The sequence below is a fragment of the Pollicipes pollicipes genome, unplaced genomic scaffold (genome assembly GCF_011947565.3).
Source record: "Pollicipes pollicipes isolate AB1234 unplaced genomic scaffold, Ppol_2.1 Scaffold_1600;HRSCAF=1878_pilon_pilon_pilon, whole genome shotgun sequence".
NCBI lineage: Eukaryota > Metazoa > Arthropoda > Thecostraca > Pollicipedomorpha > Pollicipedidae > Pollicipes > Pollicipes pollicipes.
In genome coordinates, this window is record NW_023595962.1 from 2,693,319 (window position 1) to 2,701,836 (window position 8,518).

The window sequence follows — 8,518 nt, forward strand, 5'->3', positions numbered from 1 at the left end:
CGTTACACATAACCGAGCCCCTACCCCCCACCCCTCTACTGTTCACCTCACACATAACCGAGCCCCTACCCACGCTCCCACCCTCCAGCAACGGAGGCCAGTCGCTGCCATCACCGGGCCCGGATATGGCCGGAGCACGCAGCATGCAGTCCAGCCGTCGATTCTTGGTCTGATCGACTTCGAGTATCGACCCCTGCGTGACCGCGTGACGCCCGATGAACGTCACGCAACGCTGCGCCAGTCCGAGGGCGGAGGGGTCGGATGGGAGGACCACCACCCCCACCGGTCACACAGCGGCGGGGGAGGGGTCGGACGGGAGGACCACCATCCCCGCCAGTCACACAGCGGTGGAGGGGTCGGACGGAAGGACCACCACCCCCCCGCCGGTCACAGCGGCGGAGGGGTCGAACGGAGCGTCGGTGCCGCAGCCCGCTGGCCCCCACGGACCGGTCCGGTCCGGCCGGCACCCGGAAACGACCACCGGAGGTCATCGGCCTCGTCGCAGCGGCCCGCGATCCGACCAGTACCCGACGGTGTAACGCAACTCGCGCTTTGGACTGGACCACAACCTCATACCACAACTTCCGCCGCTTGTACCTAGATCTCAGATCCCAGATCCATGATTTCCACCTCGCATCACGGCATTCGCTGCAACAGGCATTGCAAATAACTGAAAGATACCCTCCGCAACAGGCATTGCAAATACTGAAAGATACCCTCAGCCCCTCCCCGCCTCCACGAGTACAGCGCCAACACCAAACGGTGGCGGGTAGCTTCATTAGCTTGCTTTCATTAGCTTCATTAGCTTCACCGTCTGTAGCTTCATTCGGGCGTGAAGGTCCCCGCGTCTGGACGGGGCACGTTCAGCATGCTCTGCCGCTAACCTGCTCGGCAGGGACTTAGTCTCGCCGGTGTCGCCCACCGAGACAATGCCAAGAGGCTTTTAGCTGGCGCCCCTGTATTCGAAGAATTAGAAAATAAGTTAAGTCCGAGAATTAAATTAATTCAGAATTAATTCCGTCCGAGAATTCTTTCTGTTAAAAGAATTATCGGACGGACTGCCTAACACGCAGGGTGACTGCCGCACACGATGCCGACAGGGAGAGGCCCACCCTACGCGCCCGGCAGCATCTCTTATACTCCTTCCAGGGCTCATACCCGCAACACGATCTGCGTGCGACCGGCCGGCGCCACCGTGACGCACCGCCCCGAGCCGTGATTATTCTCCTCACTCAGACATGAGTCATCGCCCCACTCGCCTTACATGCTGACATACTGACCCGGGGCATGGTCCACCGCTGCAGCCACACCCCCGCGTGCATGACAGTGGCAGCGGCAGAACAGGGCGAAGAAATCCACTAAAAAACCGGGGGGGGGGGTACATTCAAGCCTGAAATTATGGCGTTTTGCGGCTAAGCTGTAAACCCAGCATCACTGAACCATGCGCTGTGTTGAAATGGGGACGTGAAATCAAGCACGTGTTTGGTTTGTCACAGGCAAACAGCATTTCAGCATATGCAAAATGTGTTTGTATGTTGTTCAGTGCAGCTGCGATGATCATTGCATATACATAGCAGCAAATTCTTCCTGCTCATAATTGTTTCGACGAAATTCGTAGCCAGCATATCCGTACAATGCTCTTTAAGACCAATAGTGCTGCTCGTAGATAGACCAAATATTCAAGGATATACACCTGCTCGGTGCTAACACACTATTCGTGATTGTTGAGACACCAAGGCTAACTAATACAAATTATATTTTTGGAGCATACTGACTCCAGTCTGGAGTGCACCGGCTCCAGTCTGCAGCATACCGGCTCCAGTCTGGAGCATGCCAGCTACAGTCTGGAGCATACCAGCTCCAGTCAGGAGCATGCCAGCTACAGTCTGGAGTACTGGCTCCAGTCTGGAGCATACCAGCTCCAGTTTGGAGTATACCGGCTCCAGCCTGGAGCATACCAGCTCCAGTCTGGAGCATACCAGTTCGTCTGGAGCCGGCTTGCACGTGAGGACGCGGCAGTGACCGCGGTGGACTGAACGTCCCCTCTCCCCCCCCCCCCCCACCCAGTGTGTACGGCAATCACCGGGACACACGGTAAGCTGCTGGCCAGCCAGGTCTACTTTCACTACATGAAAGTCTGCACCTGCACAACTTTCACCACAGGAAAGTAGAAGGCTGATGAGATTAAATGTGAGCCACACTGGATAGTCTGACATTTTGGACAGTTCAGACAGTCTGACAGTCTGGACAGTTCACTTTCTGACTGAGCTTGTCATCTGTGGCCTGGCCAGTAGCCAATGAACAGTCCACAACAGATATCAATGAACAGAACAGATATCCAGTCATGGGGCACACCAAACAGTCCCAGCCTTTGCTTCCCCTCTCCCTCCCCTCATGTCCTTCCATGCATGGCAGAGCTGCTTCCAGGAGATGGGCAATTATGTGGCAGGGCGAGGTCCAGCATATAACTGAGGTCCATCAACAATTCACCATTTTTGACAATGGCATCACCAAATAGGCATGCTTTGTGACATGTGGGTGTTTGGTCACAAACACAGTTATACCACACAAGCCATCAGTAGGTCTTACAATTCCCAAGCACTGGTTTGGTGATATTCAGTTTGGTCTGGTTTGGTCTTGTTCAGTACACCCTTGTTAAGAGGCTTAGCTGATCATGCTTTAGAAAAGAAGCAAGACGGTGTCCAGACTTTCCGCCTACCCCTTACCGCAAACATTGGGCATATCACACCCTAGTTCTTCTTGGTATGAATGTAGTTGTTCTCTGTAGTTCTTATCAGCCTGCCTTTTATGCCATTTTATGTCAGTACAGGAAAATGTGCAGCCTGACCCAAGCATATGGCTGGCAAATGTTGCCTTTCACAGGCAGGAACATGGAGCAGACATAGCACCACACTAGGGAAAAATTGTTCTATAAAGCTTCCATTTTTATCATGCATAATCAAATAGGAAATCAATTGAAGTGCTGAAAGGAATGAAATCCTGAGGGAATGAAATCCACCCAATCCAGCTCTAGAATGGTTATTTCTATGTTCTAGAATGATAAGTTTTGCATTTCCTGAAACTGAAGCTCATGTCAACCAAAAACACTGCTAAAAGAACAATAATATATGAAGGTTTATGCTGAAAGCATGACAATTACTTCTTTATCAGAGCTAATGTCACAAAACTGTTCAAAATCTAGCATGTTAACATGCATTACTTCCTTGTGTCCCATTTATATTTGGTTACAGTTTACATACAGCCAAAAATGATGCTGCCAGAACACCTCCACAGCTTTTCAGTCCTACTAGTTTATAACACATAAGGACAGCCTGCCTACAAGCATGACCAGATTATCTGAACAGCTCTGGCAATACAAATGTAATTATAATTCAAATACCTGGTTCCTGAAGCTGGAGGTCTGTTTCAGCACAAACCTGCCCAATGCGTTACCTACAATACATTAACAAGTTGAAATGCCTTCAGAGCGCGAGCCGGGCAAATGACACAATAAAATTAGCATAATTTACTCACGGATAGGGTAGATTCGGTAGTCCTCGCTGTTGGGCGTTCCCTCGCTCTTCAAAAGTGACACCAGCCAGTTGTTGATAAAGGACTGCCCGCTCTGGCACGTGGACAAGCTGTTGCAGGACGATGCCGAACGCCCCACGTCCCCACAACGCCGGCTGCTGATCCGAAAGAACTGACCAGCCGCGGCAACATGTTCCTTCTAGTGATGACCTTGACAACAACGCCGGCTGCCGAGGGTGGCGGCTTCGTGGACTTTGTACCTCAATAAATTATTTCTTCTCATAAATTGCACTAATATTGACAGCTGGTAAAGAATTGATATGCACTTCATTGGCGCCATAACGAGGAATCATTTATTCCCTGGCTATTTGAGGCTATACCTTGTATGCACTTTCCTAAGTTATACGCTATTTTACCTATTTTCCCAAATTTTCACTTTTTGGTAGCATTCCTGCTTCAAGGGCTACCAGATCAGGCAGCATTTTCGAGTTATTTTCTGTGGCATCATTTTACGCTATTATTGTCCTATTTTGTGTTCACACATTTTCACGCGACTAAATCATTAGGACAAACAGAACGGGGCCATCACTGAAGTATGCACCCTGATCACCAGCTGAATCAGCAAGCCGAGACGACCAGTTTTAGCACCAAAAATCTGTTCCATCACCAATGGTGCCAACCAAAATCTTGTGGAGGAAATCAAGCAGACATCAGGGCTGAAACCTCCGACTACAAGTGGAAGGTCATGAAAATATCAAAATGGATTAAATCGTAGTCAAAAGTACGACATATTGCCCTCCGTAGCATTGGCATCAGCTCCTGGCGATACAAACGCATCCGTGGCCGTTTAGGGGTTCAAGTCACTATCTTACGCGCTCGCAGGAAGCACATCCAGGATGGTCATACCACGGGAGGGGGCGGGGGGTGGGGGGCATCCCAGTGAGAGCTCATCACGTAATGGCAGTTGTGTGTGCGAAGGGGGGGGGGGGGCCTCTGCATTGTCGATCTTGGCTGCTGCGTTCTATGTGCGCTCGCCATTTGACTTCTGACTCGGATGGTATGTCGCAGGTGGCAGCGGCTGTGCGACTGTCGGGATGGTCGAAGGGCAGGGGGATCGTCCCAAGCATTACGGCACATGCAGCACTTTTCATAAAAATCTGCCGTTAAAATTGGAATTTCACTATTGGGGATAGAGCCCTAGAGCCTGCACGACACTGCTGTGTGAGCTCTGATTTAAAAATAATCGAATCAAAAAACCGCTTCGGAGACGATTTTCGACAATTAAAACATTGTCGCTCCTAAACACGTATATGCGACCCGCAAGTATGGACCGCAGTAGGGCTTATCGAACCTCGGCGAAGCGCGGTCCCGGTTTCGTTTCGACGGGCCTCCTAGACCCAGGGGTCTCTGAATGACCCCTGTTCTGGACTTGAGCCGTGAATGGCCAGGCCCTTCCACTGTCTTGTTGTAAGCTGCTTCCTGTTCCCTGCGTGAGGGCTGCACCACGGTATGATGAGTAGCAAACTCCGGGTCATTCGGGCGAAACTCTGCGGAGAAAAATTCCACGCCCCACAATGCTCAGCACGCTCGGACCTCCCCCTATGACGTCACCTGAACGTAAGCAAGGCCTGCTGCTACATGCCACAAGTTATACCAGCTGGAGGCAAACGGTAAGTATATAAAGCGCCAGAGGCAAGCGGCAAGTGCATAAAGCGACTCAAACCCAGCTTGTCACTGGTGAATGAATGAAAAGGTGGGCGCTCAAAACCGACTGGTATATGGGACGAACGAATGTGTTTTTAATATTTCCATAATATAAAGGTTACGTACGGCAAAACACGTCAAACGGAAGGGAGGGAGGTCAGCAGGTGTAGCTGGTTAGATTGGTGTGGACTGTGGACCATACGGCTTCATGAGCTGGGGAAATCCATAGGTGCCCACGTTAAATGTGTAACAGTGTGGGTATGTTGTATCTGTACTAACCTGGGTAAGACTTACAAAATGTCGGAGAGATTCTCAAGGACATGCTACGCAATGTAACTGCACACGCCCCATTTAGATATAATATGGATGGAGCATATTAGCTCCAACCATTTACGTAATTTTGCAATTGCCCATACAACAGAATATGGTCGGGTGTTAGCTTTCCTGAGCGTCTTCCATAATGTATTATCATTTAATACCTGGAAACTGCGAGCGTGTGGCTAGTGTGTGGGCATTAACGGTCGTGGCTGGTTGAGGGCCGAGTGTATGCACAGACCCACGGGTAAACATTGCACCGAGATGGCAAAACACTATCCGTGAAGCCATCTAGTGTAGACACAGCCCGACGGGTAGTGGATCGAGTTCGTAAGGGAAATCTTTCCCGTGAAATCATTCACTCTACAATTGCCCAGGCAATGTCACCGTCCATTTTCCCCGAAATTTTCCCCGAATTGCGACCACTAATTTGACATGTTCTGGAAATCAATATGCACTTCTCACTCGTTGGAACGCCGAATTTCAAGCGTACCTACCAAATAATTGCACTCGCTATGGGTACATCAACAGAGACCGATTCGTTTAGACATGTTAAGGATTCAATGTAATTTTCTTGTCTGGTTGGCCTTAAAACACAACAAATGTTGCAGCCATGTGAAAAACACGGGCCTCGAGATAACCATGCCGGGGACACGCCATCCAATTCGGAAAAGGACGCAGAACTGCGGAGCCGACAGAACTCGGCTGCGCTCAGTACTTGCCAATGACGATTTCCAAAGTGAAGGCGTAATGCAAGCGTCACTTGACCTATCGTGACCTGACCTAACCTGACCTTGCACAAACGTAGACCTAGCTATGGATGAACACCAACAGTAGCATACTGTCAAATGCAGCACGCTGTCAAATGGGGAAACTTGGTGCCTGCATAACACTTTTTATCTTCACACGCGCTGGGGTGTAATTTCCCAAAATATGTAAAATTTGACTGTTCAGCTGACCTTAAAGGCCAACTAGCAAGCGCATTTAATGACACTGATGTGCAATGAGGCTTAATAAATAAATGTAGGCGTCACTATCGCAGATAGTGGTGCCTATTGGCATGCGTTCATAGCCATACTGCAAGTGTTCACGTATTTAGAACCAAACTTGTCCGATTTTAGCCACATGTTTCAAACACAGCTGCAAATCTGATCTTGATCCGCGACCGTAGAGCCCTGCGCCCACATGGCTTCTATATGAATGCAATTGGCTGCCCAATGTGGGGTTGACATGGCTGCCATACGCTGGGGAGAATAAATATAACATTTCACATTCAACATGTCAGCACGTCATAGTCAGCACAGAGTGCCGCACCTCAGTTTGCTTGTGAGAGTGGTGGAGATAATTCCATCATTTCCGTGGCAGTTATATGTCCACAAATTTGCATAATTATCCTAGAACGAAAAGAGAGGTGCCAGTATAATTTCGAGGCGTCTGCAATGTACAGCACGAAGTACAAAGTACAGCACCTCCAGCACAAAAATCAGTTAAAAATAGACAGCGTTAAAGGTGACATAGGTTGAATTTTAGATAACACAAAAGCTACACCAATTTTCCTCGAGCCCCTAAGGGAGAAAAAAATAAACGAGTTAGTACAAATTTTACCTTTTAAGGCGACGACGATGATTTGGAGTTACGGCGCGTCGACGGCAAATAGCCATGCAGCGCCCATGAAAAACTACCTGCTGCCCGAAGCAGACTCAAATAGGAGCAGTAGCATGTGCGACCAGGTAGACGAACATATATATCTAATACCAGTGGTATTAGACACCTATGGGCAAGGCGATCTCTGCAGGGCATATGAGCGTACCTAACCAAAAGGAGCAGAGTTGTCGCTACTAAATTAGGAACCGGCTTACGTAAAGAGCTGTTCGATAAATAGCTAATATGGATACGTTCAGTTCAGGTATAGATATGTTCAAACCTCTTATAGGACCTGGTAAATTAAGCATCAGCAGGGTGTAATTTGCCATATCTTTATTTTTATGACAAGGTAACCAAAGTACTCAAGCCGGCAATGCGTCTCTATTATGCCTAGCGACATGGGGGCAGTAATAGCGCAACTGCGACAGCTATTTTCTGCACAATATGTCAACCCCTCAACACCGGTACATGGTCTTCGCGATGCCGCTGGGCAGCCCCCTGTCATCCCCGTGTATCGCCAACGTCTGTCAATCTAGCAGCAGATTGATATCCAATTGCCAGTTGGATATTCCGGGGCGTCACGATCGCCTCCAAATTTGGTATGCATGACCTTCTTGACACGCTGATTCCGAAAACCACAGCCTTTGGGGTAGAATTTTGCGTAATTTTTGAGTTATACGCTGCGTAACATCCCATTGTGATATTGCGGAGTGTCTCGATTGCCTTGAAATTTGGTGCGCAGGGCCTTCTCAACACGCTGATTCCGAAAATCACTGCCTTTGGGGTGGAATTTTGCGTAATTTCCGAGTTATATGCCGCGTAACACGACAGTTGGATATTGCGGGGCGTCTTGATTGCCTTGAAATTTGGTGTGCAGGGCCTTCTCAACACGCTGACCACCGGCGTGTCGAAGCCGCTGTCCGGCCGGCTATCAGCTGGCGGGCCCCCTGACCACCGGTGTGTCACCCCCGCCGCTCGGCAGGCTCGCGAAGTGCAGCGTCTCCACCACGGTCAGGAGCAGTGGGCTGATGTGGCCGGTCAGCCAACAACATGGGCATGGCGTGCACAAGTAGCATGCGCTGCTCCACCAGCGTCCCTGGGAGATAAGTCCCTGCGTCACCAGCGTCCCTGGGAGATAAGTCCCTGCGTCACCAGCGTCCCTGGGAGGTAAGTCCCTGCGTCACCAGCGTCCCTGGGAGGTAAGACAGGCGGTGACGTCACCCAAATCGTCATGCTCCAGCGGTGAGGCACGATTGGTTTGGTCACCAGCGACATCTTGTCAGTTTTTGGTCAGGACAAACAATGCCCGTTACTACGTCGGACT